Genomic DNA, 18,391 nt, shown 5'->3' with positions numbered 1-18,391 from the left:
CGGCGGCCGCAGCTTCCCTGGCGTGAGAACGGAACGGAGCAAAGAGAAGAAGTTACCGCTGCAACTTTAAATACATTACAGACGCTGAAAGTGCTAAAAGCAGGCTTGATTTTTTTCAGTGCGGCCACTGGGGGGAATCTCGGTTTTGCCACAGACCCTGTGCAAAGTCTAAGACATTTCTTTACAAGGGTGAGAGTTTCAAAGGGTAATGATACAGTAGAGTCAAAAATCTCTAACTGAAGCATTTTAAATGTGCTTTTTCCCGGGCACATCCCCTGTTCCGCCTGTGTGCTTTGCGATGCTGCATCGCAGGCTGTGAGTACTGTCGCCTTCCCAAGCTGTGGCCTTTTTTAAACTGATTTCTGCTCTTGCAGTTGAGAGAAGCGTGTGCTGCTGGGGGTGACAGGACACTACTTGGTGACGTGACACCACACCACAAAACGTGAATCTTGTTCCTTACTCGGTGCACTGCTTGCTCTGTTTCTCAGCTGTTGCTGGCTGAAGTCCCTGGCTCTTCCCTCAAGCCCTAACCCTTTTGTTTACGGCACACATTTGTCAGTGGCATCCGTGGCCACCCCGTGGCTGTACAGCTGCTTCCCAACTGACATGCTCTCTCCTCGGGACTGTTTCTAAGCTGGCTCCTTTCCCCAGCCCCATGGAGATTGCTCTTCCTGGCTCTGCTGTCCTAGGATTGACTGTGACTGCCCATCACACCCTGCTTTTTTCCCTTGACAACCAGTTCCCAGGCTGCCGACTCCAAGCTGTTCTTGCATTCCTACAGCATCTCCCTCTCCAAAAGCCTGCCACCTGGGCCTGATGCTCTCTGTTAGCAGAATGGCGCTGCTTCTGCCCTGTCTCTTCAGATTTTACAGGACCTTGAGTTGATGTGATGCTAATCTGGCTTGCTCTCCTCCCCAGAAAATGTCTCTGGCCCAGTCCTTGCACTGTAGATCACGCTAAGGAGGAGGAGTGATGCCAGCATATCCATTAGGCTGTTTGTGTTTCTAACCATTTCACTCATCACCATGGTATCTGGGTCCATTTTTTGTACTAGTAGGGGGCTTTTTTCTGTCTCCCACACACTTTATCATCATCATCACTATTGTAGGAAACCAAAAGCAAAAAAAGAAGGGCTCAAGAAACCTATTTTTTCTAAAGTTGATACACTTCATGGTGATTCATGGTTATTATTGTATGTTCTTGGAGTGCACTCGTAGGATAACTGTTGTAATAGCTCTGTGCTCAAATTGATACTATTTCTAGTTCTTACAAACGACAGCAAAGAATCCTAGGAATGAAGAATGCAAGACAGCCGTGGCCAAATCAGCATGTAATCAGAAGGTACCATCTCCTAGCCATCTGCAAATAGAATCACGAGGACTTAACTTCTTTAGCAGAAGTACATGCGTGGCTCCGGAGAACTGGTGAGGTGTCTGAGAAGTGTCCCAAGGCTGCAGTCATCTTCAGCAACTGGAGGGCAAGCATGTTCTCATGAAATACTCTGAACGCTGGGAATTCCACAAAATGTTTTTCTCTTCCCACAAGTATAACTTACTTTGCTCTCATCCCCCGGTTACCCAGCCACTGTTTATAAAATATTTCACATTGGGGTGTCTTGGTGATCACAGCGTTTGAGACAGCGCGGGTTAGATGTCAGCCACATAAATACTGCTTTTAAGATCTGAATGTTCCATCATATTCTCCCACATTTTCAGGTTGCTTTTGAGTAGAGGAGAAAAATAGCCTTGTGGGATGCCACAGGTGGGGAGCCTTAAAATGAAAGGAGTAATTGCCCGCTGTATTTCCCAAAAGTGGTCCAAATTAAATATGAGGAACTTTTCAGTACATTCCTATTTCCATGCAAAATATGGGAGAACAATGTTTGGAATTCAACTCTTTTTAGAGGAAGATAACACACATAAGACCATTCACTCATAATAACTAGAACCATCTCTTTTGCCTAATTTTGTCTGATGATTAAATCCATTTATTCCCCTTTGTCATGATTTTTCATTCATATGTTTAAAATTTTGGACTTCCATACTCATAAATAGCAACAGATCTAAAGAAACAATGAAAAAAGAGTTTGCGGGTCCATTTTTTACCATGGAAAGGGAAATTCACACTCAAAATCAACATTTAAATAATGGCACAGATGCATACAAGCAGGGAAATAGATAGCTACAATGGAAATGTGCCACATGTCTCAGAACACATAACCACAACAGGGTGTCTCTTTTATGACTTTCTTAATGTACTGCAATATGCCTAGATATCAAAGGACATATGGTATATTTTCTCTTTAATTGCACATTTCTTTGCTCTTGTGAGTTACTCACAACCTTAACATTATTTAATTGTAATTTGGATGCATAAATCTAGATCATCACCAAGAGTTTCAAATGCAAATATGTTTCAGTCAGATCTTCTTCCACCTCTGTTCCAACTTTTGTCAGTGTAGTGTCTTTTTTGTTGATGTGCATTTCAGTATGTCATATTTTTTGGAGAGAAAAGAATGCAGATAGAGAAGGATAGGCCCTTTTCTGAAAGATTTTTTCCCCATGTTTCCAACTCATATTTCTCAGTAACAAGTAGTAGGTAAAGATACAGTGCCTGCGTCTAGAGTCTGGAAAGCATTAACATTTAGTTCCTAGAGAAAGCTATCTGTTTGAAATGAAGTGCTAACAGTAGAGTGATTTTAGTCTTCTCAGGATTGTGTCAATATTCCTCATTGCAGAAGAATTTATTTAGTTTTAGGGAAACCTATAACATTTGCAGTGATCCAGTCTTCCAACAATTCTGAGAAAAAATGGTAAGTGATCTTCAGTTTCTGTCTGTATTTTCTGCCATTTTTATTATCTAAGTTTCCATAAATCCTCTGGAATAGGAGAGAGAAGTAAGAGAAGGAACCCGCAGACATTCCCGTCCACAAGCAGGAAAATACAGAATGCTGATTCATCACAATTTTGAAATTTACATTTAAAATTAAAATTTCAAACTTGGCATTTATGACGCTATATATAGAGGAAAAAGAACAGCAAAGAATTTTATGGTAGCACCATCTGCTTAAACCTGTTTGACTAAAGGTCTTGGTATCAAAGTTGAGAATGATTCCTGAGAGTTAGACTGTTGGACTGTCAGACTGTCTGTTTCTCAGACAAAGCCTTTAACATGTTGGTGGCAGCACCTCATTTTGTGCATTTACTTCAAACTGACAACCCCCCCCCACTTTCTTTACTACAGTAAGTATGATAGCTCATGATTTACCCCTAATAGGATGACAGGGTGAATTTGAGCCTCTTTTTCAGGGTAGACTACTTTTTCATCTTGCAATTAAAAAAAAAAAGGGATGTTTATGCATGTGTTTTGTAACATCAGCAATACAATCGGGTAACAGAACAGATCCCAAGGAAGGAGCGTCTTTCAGTAGATGAAGAAGGAAGATAGGAAAAGGAAGAAATGCTGGTCTTGGTTTAGTATTTTTTCACCAACTGAACTTGGTGTGATCTCGTAACTTTGGTGGGATTTCCTACATGCCATGTCTCCATGTTAATTCAGCTTGTTGCAAAAGGGAGCTTGCACCTGAAGGTCTGCCTATGTAGATGGTTGAGTCTTGAAAATGGTTCGGATTCAGATTATTTAATAAACAGTATTTTGTTATAAAAATACACAGCAATATCAGACTGTTGGTAGGGTAAATGGTGCTTTTTGCTTCCTAGAAGAGATCACACTAACAGGATAAATTTGCCTTCAATTTATTCTGTCAGCTTCTTGTCTGTTTTTTTTCAATTTTGCCATTTATATTCTGCACTGGCTATTGTAAAGGATATTAATAAGAAGTAGCGCCTGAAATGCAAGCCTATATGTTCTGATATAAAGTGAAGTACCCAAACAGCACTGCCCGCTACAAGGATATTGGTGGCTCTGCCATGTTGTAGAGGGGCAATAGCACCCAGAAAAAAAATCATTGGGATGCTAAATTTTTATTCTAGTATCTGTCATTTTAGTCTGCAAATATCAGTATTTAGAATAAAGAAACTCACAGTAGGTTCAGTAGTTTGCACTAATGCGAGTAAATGCAACAGTTGCGGTAGCAGTTTGCACTAATGGGAGTAAATGCAACAGTTGCGGTGAGAAAATCTTTCTGTGTCCTGATTTTATTCTTCAAAAGGGAATCTCCAGCTACTAGGAACGTATGCCATAAATAAAGAATAGCAGAACATCTAATCTAAGCCTCCTTAGAGCTGAAAATTCTTCAAGAATTCTCAGAGGTTAATATTTTATTTCAGGACACAGAAGCAAAGCACTGCAGTTCACTAACTTCCTCATTTTTTGAATGTCAAAAGCAAAGCAGAAAAGATAAACGTGAGAAGGCACTGCCAAGCAGTGCTGAAGAAAAGGTAGCAATGATCTTGATGATCTGAATATTCATACCTGTTAAAGGCAACACATTTGCAGTGGAGAGGTATACTAGTCTGGAGATGCTTCTGGGGATTCTCACTTCTGCATCATCTGCATCATCTTCAGCTTCTGCCTTCTGAAGACTCATGACCGTGAAGGACAGAGGAGATGACTGAACGTCTGTGGCACGGTACTTCTACCTTATTGTCATAATCCTAATCAACAACTTGCTGAGGGGATACAGAAAGAGGACCTCCCTACAAAGAGGAATTGAGTATCATTTTCTCTGAGCAACATATGAAACCAGAAAAAAATAGTGACTCTTGATTTCTGGTATTTATTTTGCTTCAAGGACGTAGCAATGCTTTTTACCACTCCCCATCTTTTCCTTTTATTCAGCATGAAATTTTAAAGCATGACTCTGGTCTAAAAAGATACTCTAGAAAAGGCTCACAGTGTTATTCCATAATTGCTATATATGCTTTTGCAAGTAAAATAGCAATGTATCTTACTACTAAAACTGTCTGAAAATCAAGTTGAGTTTGCTCTGGATATTAGTAGGAAAAATTCTAAATTAAAAGACTAATTAGAAACCTTGCTGATGGGAATGTGGGCCATAATAATACCTATGCCTCTCTTGTATTGATTTTATAGGAATAAAAAAGAAGTCTTTTATTCAATAACGTAATCTACACTTTATTATTCAATACTACTAGTCTTTGATAATGATAAAATGTGACTTTGCGTAGCTTTCTAAATATGTTCACATATTGCTATGTATATATTTTTGCAGGAATAAGGTACTGTTGCTCAAATAAATTCATTATGCAGTTTTCTAAATGCTACATTCTTTCCTACTCATTCCAAGTGGGCCTTTGATTCTGCCATATGTGATGCATCATTTTAGCCTGCTGATTTAGCTATCAGGAATAATTCAGTTTGGAATAATTCTGTTTTGTAGGATTCAGGGTTTATGTGTTTATTGAATATATTAAGTATAGATTTTATTTTTTGTTGATATTTGTCTTTCCCAGACTTCCTCGTAGTGTTTGGTCAGCATCAACTTGAAAAGTTGATTAGACACTGGCACGGACAAGAAATTATAACCCATGAATCAAGAATAGAGGTAATTTTGCTCTCTGGGGATAGGAAACAAAAACCTGAAATTAATCAGAAATTATGACAAAGAGAGCCAAGTGGAAGAGATAGTGGTCAAATCTGGTGAAGAGAAGCAGATGAAACCTCCTATGTTTATTGATATTTATTGGTTCAGATCTAATTTTTGTAAGCAAAGTAATAAATAGTAGAGCTAGAGCAGAGGACAAAAATTGTAATGGGATTGAAAATGTAACAAGAAACTGCCTATGAAAACTTTTGCTGGCCTATTTAAAATGGAAGTTATATGAGCTCTAAAACAAGTAGAATTGATGGCTAGGTTGTATGTACCTTTTGGGTTGGATTTTTTTAAAGAGCAAACATTTTATAGTAGAAGTATGAAACCACAGTCTGTTATTCTTCCTAAACGCCTAAAGATATCAGCTTACGTCTTTTTAAAATAATGTACAGTTTTCTGCATTCATTTATGTAATATTTTACCCTCTGTGTACTTTATATAAAATAGTCACAGAAACTGAGAAGTTTGACGTTGGTTGTGATGTAGCAAAGCTTTGGTCTTAGGTAAGTGATAAGGAAAACATTTATCACAAGGAAGTCAGGTAACAAAGGGATGAGTTTTGTATGTAGTGTACTCAAAGAGCTTTTCTTTCTTGAGCGCTGGGTAAGATGATAAATTTCTGCAAAGAAAGGACTACTTGTATGTTCCTGTAAGCCCTCTTTTGCATCAATTCCTTAGTAGGAGAGCATCTTTGAGGAAGACTGAGAAAGCAATGGAGGGAGGGGATGCCTATGTGCTATTTTGGTCATGCTTGAGACTTTCAGCTCAAAATCCTAGTTTGTCCTGGTTTCGGCAGGGACAGAGTTAATTTCCTTCCTAGTAGCTGGTACAGTGCTGTGTTTTGGATTTAGGATGAGAACAATGTTGATCACACACGGATGTTTTAGTTGTTGCTAGGTAATGCTTACACTGGCCAAGGACTTTTCAGCTTCCCATGCTCTACCAACTGAGAAGGCTGGGGGTGCACAAGAAGCTGGGAGGGGGCACAGCCAAACTGGCCAAAGGGACATTCCATACCATGTGACGTCATGCTCAGTACATAAACTGGGGGAAGCTGGCCGGGGGGGCTGCTGCTCGGGGACTGGCTGGGCATCGGTCAGTGGGTGGTGAGCAATTGCACTGCGTCATCTGCTTTGTGTATTATTATTATTATTATTATTACATTATTATTTCAATTATTAAACTGTTTTTATCTCAACCCACGTGTTTTTCTCACTTGTGTTCTTCCAATTCTCTCCCCCATCCCACCGGCGGGGGAGGGGGGGAAGTGAGCAAGCGGCTGCGTGGTGCTCAGTTGCCAACTGAGGTTAAACCACGACAATTTATCATTGATCATATCGTTCATTTATTTTCTTCAGCCCATTGTCAGACCTGACACAGTGCTGGTCAGTTTTTCTTTCCTTTTCAGCACTCATTGATTTGTGTATTCTAAGAAAAAGGTTTTATGAGGGGAAACGCTGAGTTTCAAACCAACTGAGAAAGAAGCAAAGTTCTCATCTGCTCTTGAAATGTTGACCCTAACATCCTTTCCATTAGTCTTTCTTAGAAGTTTTCAAAGCAGCTGTCTTCATCTTTCTTTCTACCTGTGGATATGAAAGGAGCTTCTCATAAATGTCTGTGGTACATCATTGTCTACCTTCAAAACTCTTCCCCACCGGAATACCTATGAAACCAGGGACAGCGTTTGAGTTGCAGTCTGGCATTATCTTATAGCTAAGTAAACCTCACAGCTAGCTGTTATCAAAAGCCGTGTTTTTCCTTCGGCCCCCTCTACACTTGTGGCCACATGTTCCCACTCTGTCTCCTGTGCCATCATTTTTACTCATCTGATCTTGTGGTGAGATGTCTAAGGAAGCTAAATTAGTAGAAAAACAATTGCTTTTCTATAAAAGCAGTTTTCTGCCTATTGAGTTTCACATATTGGGAGCAGATGAGTTTCTATGTCAAAGCAAGGGAAGACAATGACTGGGGCACAAGAGTGGAGCAGCATTACCCTTCCTTGTCAGCAGTTAGCTTTTAGACCAGCTTAGCCATGATTGCACCTATAAACAGCGAGTATACTGAGAATACTGCTTATCACATTGATCTGTGTTGTCTTGCTATGTCCCTGGGCTCTTGTGTCTGTAACCACCTTATTTCCTTTATTTTCTACTTTCGTTGTAAGCCTTTTGTTCAGGAGCTGCCTCTCTGTACTGTATTTGTAAACCACAAATTTTGCAGCTTTGAAACTTTTTGCTGTGATGTTTACTGCACCGTATCATCTTTCCTTCCTAACAGATGTCAAACGTTATTATTTATTGTTCAGGGAGGATGATACAGCCTCCACATAGCTGTTTGCCAATGTCCTTGTGAAAAGACTTAGTATTATAACATCTCCTCTGCATAACATAAATACAGTTAATATTGGAAATAAGAACAATTTCTTTATTCTCATCTAACAGGTTGGAATTTGAGGGCTAGATACAGCTTTGTTGGATACACAGAAAAAAAATCTGTCACCAAGCTTCAAGAGGAAGGAACTGTGAGGAAAATGTATGCACTTGATCATGTCTGGCTGGCTTTTGCAGGTATCGTTCCTAGTGTTATTGCTCCACAATTCATTTCATTGCATGTATGGGGTATGTAAAAGTCCTTTAAAGACTGGATTTATCAAAAACATTGTGAAGGTGGACATGGTGGCTTGGGAGATTGGTACCAGGATATGAAGGCTTGGGTTCCTACATAACTGATTTGAATATAGCTGAAGGATTCTTATGGAGGCAGTGGGAATTATTTTGATTTTTAAAACTTATTGGTCCCTCTTTTTTTTTTAAATCATCTTACGTGGGTCTGTTTGCATCTCATCATCAGGGACAAGCCACTTGGACAGCAGAAGCTGCTCTGTACTGGTTGCAATGGCAATAGGCAGACTGAAAGGAACAAGAAAGGCGAACCTAAAGATCAAATTCAGCAAAACAAACCAGGATGATATTGGAAATATTCCTGGAGAGTTGCAAGACAACTTTGGGCTTGAATCTGTGCTGCCGTCCTCCTCCTCTGCCCTAGAAACTACCTCTTGACATGCCTGTCTCATTTATGAGCCCCCTGTTCCATATATGAACTAACACTTGTGAACATTTTCCTCCACAAGGAATATTTTCCTTCAGATGAGGATTGAATGAAGGCAAAACTGCATGGAAACTCAGCTAATTGGTTAGCAAAACTGCCTAGAGCATACGCCCAATCTCTATGTACAGTTCCATGTGACCACTGAACTGACTGGTCATGGCTAGTTGCCACTGTAAGACAAAGGTCTTACTCCGGGCTGTGCTCTTCCGTTGTCACTTTTGTGCTGGCTTTGCTTCCCGGCTCAGGCATGGTAAGCCAGGCTGGAAGCCTGCCCAGCAGAGAGATAAGGCAGGAAGAAAACGTTTCTTGCAGTGTCTGACCAAGGTCAGGCGAGAGCCAGTAGAAGCTCAGGGGAAAGGGGAGCAATTCACAGAGGAGAGCCACAGTAGCGCTGGCTTAGATCAGTCTAAACTCTCATACGAGTGTGTGCTCCTGGGTGGTGCCACTTTTTCCTCCTGTCTCTGCTGTACCCTAGGCACGTTTGTCTCCTCCCTGGTGCCCTTTCTGATGCTTCTTTGACCCCTTGTGAGTTGACTCAACTCACCAACCTCACAGAAAAAACCCTCTTCATTTGCTTGTTGAATTGATTCAATGTGCAACTGTATGAACCCCATAACTCTGTGAGGGAAGGGGGGAAAGAAGGAAGAAGTTGGTGGAGGAGATGGAACTGTCCTTTTTTGATGGTGAAACCATTATTAACACCCACTGAGGGTACACTTTGATGTTACACCTAACCTACTGTGCATGCAAGCTGCTACTGAGGAAAACAGTCCTAAACTCACTGATCGGATGCAAAGTGAATTCTTTTTTTGGTGAGTTGCCACAAAGTTGTGTGATTGTTAAATCCAGTTCGGGGAACGCTGCAGGAATGTCTATTCGAAGTGGTTGGGAAGAACAGAACTGCTGCTTTTTGTGGCAATCTCCATTTAAGTCATGCTATCAGGATGTGAGACCGTCCTCTTTGCATGCTTTCAGAAGGAACGAAAACAAAACTCAGCTTGTCAAAAAAAAATTAGTTTTGAGTTGGGTCAACACACTGATCTGACTTAACAGCTGCAGAACAGCTCATCCTAACATAGGGAGAGAATGAGAAGATGCAGTGAGGGACAAGAGGTGGGAGAATCTCCTCTTTTGATAGCAGTGTGCTCTTAGATTGGCTGATCCTGAACATGGATCTGCTCCCCAAGAAGGGGATTCCCAGCGGTAGAAGAAGTTTTCAGCTTTTCATAGTAAATGGGTCATCAAAATGATCCAACTTTAAAAAAAAATTAAAATTATCTTTTACTTTTGGAAGATGAGTATTTTCACTGGCCTCACAAGCAGGTGAATTTGTGGGAGAATGGGAGGATGAAAAACTACACCAGTGAGTGAATAATTGACTAGGAAATTGGGAAATCGGGAACCTACTCAACTGGCTTTACCATCAGGAAAGTTATAATCTGAAATGTGCCTTCGATTTTCTACAGTAGCTTGTAATGAAGAAGAATAAGGATGTACCTCAGCAACCCTCTCTTCTTACATGCTATTATGGTGCTGTAACCCCAATTTCCTGGTACTGTGGGGTGGAGGGAGTTGTACAGTACCGAAACCATGACGTGTGGTACGGTAGGGAGCAGGGTACTTTTCGTATGTGTTTTTGGAGGTGCTAAATCCACCTTTAATTCTGTAAGTTAACTTTCTAGAAACTTAAAAACTGTTACAGCCTGAAATTTACTTAAAATTGCTGTTTCTCCATTAGAATATAGTTACTTCTGTGTGCTGTTTTGAATTTTTTTCTGTCTTCACCTACATTGCTTTTTCAGCAGTTTCTGACTTACAAAAAAGAAGTTGCAATGGTTTGCTCCTTCTTGAATAATAATTTATTGCTAGTTAATGAAAGAGACTTTGTGATGACTTTATAATTATGATTATGCAGACCTGGCTGCTGGTGCCAGAATAGTGATTAACAGCACCATAAACTGACTCCTGAGAGTCCAGTCTCAGTAGAATGCACCACACGCTGCTTTGCAACTTTAGCAGGTAAGCAGTTTGACACTTTTAGGTTTCTGCTTAAAAGCATCAGATGATCCTGAGTATTGAAAACAAACCGATTGTTTCTATTATTAACTGTAAAAAAAGGAAGTCAGGTTAAGTTTCCTTTGCACAACTTCTTAAAAAAACTGAATATCGCTTGAGAAAAATAACTGTTTTTCACAAGAAAATAATCACCATTATGAACTCTTCTATTTTAAGGAGCACCAGCAAACATAACTGTTCCTTATATGTACAGATCTGTGAAGAACTTCATTGTACAATTTGGAAATAATAATGCAGAGACACCAAACAATATTACTGTATAAAAGAGTTGAGATAAAAATATAGACTTCAAAAGAAAATGACAAAATCCCTTATAGAAGAGAGGAACGTGAAAGGCCAAATTGAATGTAAAACTCACAGATACAGATTCTTATTTTCAAATACTAAAGAATAGCAGAGCACCTGTGAGCAGGCTGATTGATTGCAACCATCTGAGATGTTCCTTCAAATCTGTTCACAACTGTGCCTGAGATCATGGTAAAGGACAATCTGATTAAGCCTTAATTCCTGTAGTCTGTGTGGTTTTAACAGGGAGTAGTTTCTTTACAGCGAAGCCTGTTTTGCCTCAGTTACTTGTGTGTGACTTGAATGGAGTGGTGCAACTAGAACACTGACCACAAACTAACTTCTGAAGATCAGAAATAAGCTGTTGATGTACTGGAAATGAAGAGTTTTACAGTGAATACCTGTATCCAGCCTTTTCAGTCTTGTGCTTTGCTTGTGTATTGGGACAGTAAATTTCTTAATTTTCTGGGATGCCAAAACTGGTCAGCTTTCCTGCAGTGCTGCGCGTCAAAGCAATGGCTGTAGACCTTTTGGTATATCTGCCTTGACTGTGGGCTTTGATAGCAGCAGTTGTCCTGAACTGCACCAGACAGATTCATCTGGTACCTAGCCATCTTGGAAGGCAAGTGTCAACTTAATATATGTATATTGTCTGTAAGTATGTAAGTACTGTATATATGGACTGTATGAAGAATCAATTTTATGCATTAGAAGTTTTTGCATAGTCAGTTGAGCTGGTTTTGGCTGGGATAGGGTTAACTTTCTTCACAGAAGCTAGTAGGAGGCTATGTTTTGGATTTGTCTCTGACATTGGATATTGAATTCTGAACCAAAGATCAACAGGATCAGAAGAAAGGTTCAAGCTGAGTAGGTCACTGAAACATACTTGGTTTTAGAAATAAACTTATAATAAGCTATAGCAAAATAAATAAACAGATGTAAAAGTTTTACAAAGGCTTGATACTTGCTGCAAGAAATGGTAGCCTGTTCATACAGGGGGGAAAAAAAAATCCACCTGAAATGTGTCTTGTGTTTCTTTGTGACTCTTTTGTTCACTTGTCGCTTTTTACAGAAACTTTTCTGTATAGATACTGAAAACTCGCCTATCGTCTGTATTTGAAAGAACACAAACAGCAACCACGCCATTATTGGAGTTCTTATGCCAGAGAATTTGGAGTCATGCTTTGCTCTTGACCAAGGGGTTTTGTAAGTGACTCAAGCAGGGCTGGAACAAATATGGGTGAACCCTTCTGTGTATGGTCTGTTGACACTAGAAGCTCTCCCTATCGGCGTTGCAGCTGTGCCTCTGGAAGCAGTAGCAAGAGAGCAGTCTGGATGATTATATTTAGGCTTCCATTCCAATTGCAGGGAAACTGTTGAATATGTTGGTTGGTCATGGAGGCAATGACCAAGAGTACTATTATTATTATTATTATTAAATGAAGACAAGTAGAGGCAGGGTTGAGGAAGTCCTCTGGCTAAAGGAGTGGTCACACCTGACTGCAGCTGGTGTTGTCCATACTTTGTACTCAGTCAATCAGATATCTACCACTTTAATTTACTGGAGTAATTTCATTGCTGAGTTTGTGCCTAGTGGTTGCTGAAAGCCCTTACAGTGCATGAGCTCATGTGAGAGAGCTCACTCTTAATTAGTGAACAAAACTGCCAAAGCTCACTTTTTGTCCCCAAGACCACATTCGTACCAGACTGTCCTTGCCTCCAAAATGGACTAGCTGTGTCCTGGCTGCCTGCTCCCGATGTGAGCCAGAGACCATTGCAGCAGTAGAGACAATCAAGCTCCAGTGTCTGGACCCATGCGCTGACAACGTTTCTGTTCTGGCATAAGTATAGCTAAAGCAGCTGAAAGCTGCTGCAGTGGAATTGGCCTCCCCAGTGCAGACAGGAGCGGTGTCCACCTTTACTGCTCAGAAGGCTTTGGATTAATTCTCTTTGAAAGTAAGTATCTTCCAAACTTAGTAGAAGAGGAGGGAGGAAGATAATATGCCAGCATGTTGTAATAGCTTCTGTGCTTTGGTTATGTGTAAATTGGAACAATTTTTCTGTAGAATGGATTAAAACTCCCCCAGACCTGTAAGTGTATATGCCTTGGTGAAGGCAAAATCAAAGATCACACTTGCTTTGAGGCAAAGGACTGAAGGGCATAAGGATTCTTTTAAGTCTTACACTAGTTTTATGTATGTTCTGTGTATTATGAATTTCTCTCTGCCTTTGGCCACCAATGAAATAAAAAATCCAAAGAGAAAGTTGAATAGTGAGTATCACTTCTGTATTGACCTATCTTTTTTTCCAAGTGGATAGTTTTATTATATAAGTATTTCTCATTACTGTGTTGATACTGTAAATGCTAGTTTTATCAATTAGATATTTTTGCCATTTTTCTTACACCTCTTAATGCTATTGGTGGCTTTAACGTAGCTGCTAGAACTGGCAAGTAAATAAACACTTTGCATTGTTTCCATGTAAGAAGCTTTGTGGGGAAAGTTGCCTTTTAGATAATTTAATATGTCAGGTAATAGCCATTCTTGCTGTTAGCATTATCTCCCTTCCAACTCCCTTTCACTCTGAGATTTGAGTTCTTAACTTGGAGGTTATGGACAAAAGGTAAGGAGAAGTCCTAATTTCTTCTTTCCTCCTTTCTTAATTATTGCATCTTTGTTTGTTTGTATTTTTCCCGAGGTGAGCATAGAGTAGAGTTACTTACCAATGCAAGCGGTAGAGTTTTTGCGTTGCAGTCTGCTATTGTTCTATACTGTGATGTGCTCATCACGCTGCCTTCTTGGTTCCCTGTCCTGCTGGGACCTGCCGGTAGTTGCTTCTTATTCCCTGGTCTTTACCTCAAGGGTGTAGTTAATTGGATTACAGCTTGTGTTCTCTGCTTGATTCCCAAGATCCAGAAAGCAGGGAAGTCCTAGCCACCATCTGCTTTTCCCCCGTCCTGTGGATTTCTTTCATCTCTAATGAACTCGGACCAAAACACAGACCACTGTGCTCATGAGCTATCACAATACTTCAAAGGCGTTTTTTGAAAGAGTCCTGGGACATGCAGATAGACATTGGATAGATCAAGCAATGAGCCTGTGAAACGCTTAGGATTTACAGAATCTGACAACTGGTTTATTAATGACAGTACTGTTATCATGAAAAGAAAAACAACTTCCTGAATGTACTTCTTTCACTGTAAACAGTGCAAGACACCATTCTTGCCATGCTCATTTTAATTTGAGAAAATGCTGACGGAACCTTGTCTGCAGGATTGGCAGAGGTGTGTTGGCCGTTGGGCCACCGGGGATACGGTTAGTTGACAAAGTCATGGCACGGGTGGAGATGGTCATAATCAGCTCCTCAGTAAACCCAGATGAAAATTCTGCCCACCTGCCGCTTCCCTTTTAAATGAACAAATGTTAGTGATTTTTTTATTATGATTATTATTACGTTAGAATTTTTTATTATTATTATTAAACTTCAGAGAGGGGAAGATAATCCTTGAAACACTACAAATATTTATTCACTAGATATTTCAAGAAAAGACAATAGCTGCAGCACGAGAAGCCAGTCTTGCCCACCAGACCACGTGCATGCTCCTCAACTCACCAGGAAGCTCTGATAGCAGTTTAGATGCCAGTGAAACTGAAAAAAGTTTTGAATTCCATTTGGGAGAAACACTGTGTATACCTTTTTTTCCTCTCTGATGTAAAGAAATAGGTACCAAACTTTGGCAGTTCTTCCAAACAAAACTTCTTGGGTTTTAACTGAAAAAACCACCACAAACAACATGGCATTTGTAAAACCCTGAATATAGATCTACATTGGTTAGATGAGTATTCTACGTCCTGGCTTACTCAGAATGCTTCTCCCATGGACAGAATTTAATTTGAGTTTCTTCAACTATTGCTCACAGGACTGTGTTAAGTGGTTTTGAGATTTCTGTCCTTCCCCTAGCTCTACATCAGAAGAGGTTTTAGCAAACACAGAGTTGCTAGAATAGTTTACGTAAAGAAAAAGATACCCTAAGGTCAATTGAAACATTAGCAGAGTCTGAGTAGAAGCTGCAAGGGGAAATCATTGATCTGGCAGACAGAGAAGTTGTGCACTGCATATTGCATCGTGATAGTGAGGGAGTCCCAGTATGAAATGTACACAAGCCTTTATAAGATTAACTTACCTGCTGTAGTCAATGTATGTTGTGGTGAGATGTCTAACTTCCTTTCTGTCCTCCACAAGCCAATGCAATCAGTGGCAATGCTAAAACTGGATAAGAGTTTTTGGAAAAGAATTGCCCAGAAGAAGCTACAAGAGCTCAAAAGGACACCACGGAATTAGCAATCAGCTTTGCTAAGAAGTAATCCAGTACAAAGCATGTGATAAATGCTTCAAGAAAAGCTTGGGCTCCTTTCCTTCATGAAAATGTGAGATGCTTGGTAAATATACTTGGTTTTAATGATTTCGTTGTATGCTACGCTGTGAAATCTGGTGGGAAAAACATTGAACTTGCTATAATAAGGAGAAACCAGCTACCACAAGTATGTGTTAATGACTTTATAGGAAACAAGTATATAAGTGGTATACAAAATCTTCTCACAAAAATTATTCCAGGTGACACCTGTGCATTCAACTTGATGTATGAAATCTCCCCTAGCATCTGGTGGTACAATGTTAGGTGACTTTTGTAGTGTCTCTGTAGACTGATAGTGCTGGGAGCTATAGTGATTGCTGCTAATTTATGATAGTGTGAGACACTGTTGGGAACATTTCATGCAGGAAGCAGTGTGGGAAGGTGTATGGCAACATGCTACTTGTGTGGGTTGTGTAAGACATTATCATTGTCTTTGAAAATGATAGCAATGTTTTATCCTGTAGTGATCCTTATCACAGTATTTCTGACATGCTGTGGTTCCTTTGTAGCTTAATAGCTTCTGTTTCTATCACAAGTGGAAAACACAGGCTTTAGAGTATATACAAAGATATACATTAAAAATATTATCAGAATAAAGTATTTTCATTTTTTAGCCTTTAAGTTACTTCAGTACTTACTACATACTACAAAGTATTGCCAGCAGGTCGAGGGAGGTGATCCTTCCTCTCTGCTCAGCACTGGTGAGGCTGCCCATGCAGTGCTGTGTCCAGTTCTGGGCTGCCGAGCACAAGGGAGACATGGACGTACTGGAGAGAGTCCAGCGAAGGGCCCTGAAGATGATGGAGGGACTGGAGCATCTCTCCTATGAGGAAAGGCTGAGAGAGCTGGACTGCTCAGCCTGGAGAAGAGAAGGCTCAGGGGGATCTAGTCAATGTCTATAAACACCTGAAGGGAGGGTGCAAAGAGGTTGGAGCCAGGCTCTTGTCAGTGGTGCCCAGTGGCAGGACCTGAGGTAATGGGCACAAACTGAAACGCAGGAGGCTCCCTCTGAACATCAGAAAACACTTTTTTTTTTTTTTTTTTACTGTGAGGGTGACCGAGCACTGGCACAGGTTGCACACAGAGGTTGTGGAGTCTCCCTCCTTAGAGATATTCACAAGCCATCTGGACATGGTCCTTGGCAACTGGCTCTAGGTGGCCCTGCTTGGGCAGGAAGGGGTTGGACCAGAGGACCTCCAGAGGTGCCTTCCAACCTCAACCATTCTGTGATTCTGTGATAGTTGGTGGAAAAAATGAAGACATAATCTTCAAAACTGTTCATTGTTCCAGTTCATCATGTTTTGGGGTTTGTTTGTTTGTTTGTTTCTACAGTAGCTCTCAGGTGTGGATGGAGAGAAGGGGTGGACTCAAATTTACCTGGCCTAACTACAGGTACCTAGGGTTTCCTATTGACTGTCTCTAGGCCTTCAGCTTGAATAACAAATTTTAACAGTGAATGTGTTCTTTGAAATTCAGTGTACGTTTCATCTCTTCTGATACAATAGTACAGTAAGTGACTGTGACTTGGATGTTTAGGAAAACAGCACAGAGAAAATGGGGGAGGGAGGGAACAATATGTAAACACATTTTCCCAAATGTTTAAAGAAGCTAAGCAATTAATTTGCTTTGCGTTAATTCTTTTGACATTGATTAGACTAAATTTTTAGTTTTAACATTTGTTCGAAGTTTAAAATACCTCTCTGCCCCTTCAAATATGAGAACAGTGCAGGGGAGGGAAGAGAAAGGAAAAAAAAATCTCAATCTTTTTATTATTCACCAAAAGAAGTAAAAAGATAAATCCAGGTGTTCTTTGCAGGCACTTTTTATTAATGATCAAGTAAACCAGCTTGTTTGAAACACCCATGGAACTAAAAGAAGGAAGCAAGATTGCAGTTCCAGGTTCAGAAGTCATGTATTTCCATGCGTTTACGCTTTGTGTGGGTTAAGGGTGAATCAAATTATGAATTCCCCCTGGCAGGCCAGCAGTTCAGCTAAAAACCATGCACCTGCTTAATCCAAGATGATATGCAAGCACAGGGAGGTGGAAATTAAACACACCACTCCAGCAATAGTTTCCTACAACGTGATACTTACGAGGATAAAGGAAAACAAGGAGACAACCTTGTCATTTGAAGGAGAATTCATTATTTGCCCTGATGAAACTGATTTGCAATGTCCTTTTTGCAGTCAGTAGTGGGTGTTTTGGTTTTGTTTTTTTTCCCAGAGGAAAAATAACTGTGCTGGAGGCTTATTTTCTCAACAAAGTTGGAGTGCTCACCAGAGAGTTAATTCTTGAGTGTTCTGTTTCCTTTTAGAAATAAAAATTTCTAATAGCTGGCATAACTACCTGTGTGTTTATGAAATGCTGATAAACACAATTAAATATAGTCCATATTTTTAAATTTTGGAAAGTACCTAGTGGAGTATATATCCGACTGACATCTGAGCTTGTTTAATACTAGGGCGCAGCATGAAAGAACAGGAAGACATCCTATATGCTGCAACAGAATTCTAGTCTCTGTTTAAGGGGGTAGGTAAACACCAACACCAGTTTTAATTTGTCTGCAGCTGGATTTCAGATTTTACTGGTGTAGGTTGTGTTACAGCTTTCGCTCAGCCTTATTGTGGTTGGTGTTAAGTAGTGGGAAGGGGATGCAGCCCCTTTTAGCCCCTCCGGTAACTCCACTGTTGGTTGCCAGCGGTCTCTTAATTCACCATCACCTGATTTGTAAGTCTGATTCTGACTGTTTGCATCGCTTTGAAATGCTTCACAAATATTTAGCAAAACGGTTTTTGCTATGGAATATAACTTAATAGATTAGAGCATCACAACTGGAAATCGGTGGTATTAGTCATTTTGTCTTACTCAGATTTTTAGCGCAAAAGATGTTGAAATGCAAGTTGCAGAAATAGAGAAGGGAAAAAGAATCTGA

Source organism: Pygoscelis adeliae, unplaced genomic scaffold (assembly GCF_000699105.1).
Source record: "Pygoscelis adeliae isolate BGI_AS28 unplaced genomic scaffold, ASM69910v1 Scaffold108, whole genome shotgun sequence".
In the NCBI taxonomy this organism is placed as follows: Eukaryota; Metazoa; Chordata; class Aves; order Sphenisciformes; family Spheniscidae; genus Pygoscelis; species Pygoscelis adeliae.
This window is presented reverse-complemented; position numbering follows the sequence as displayed.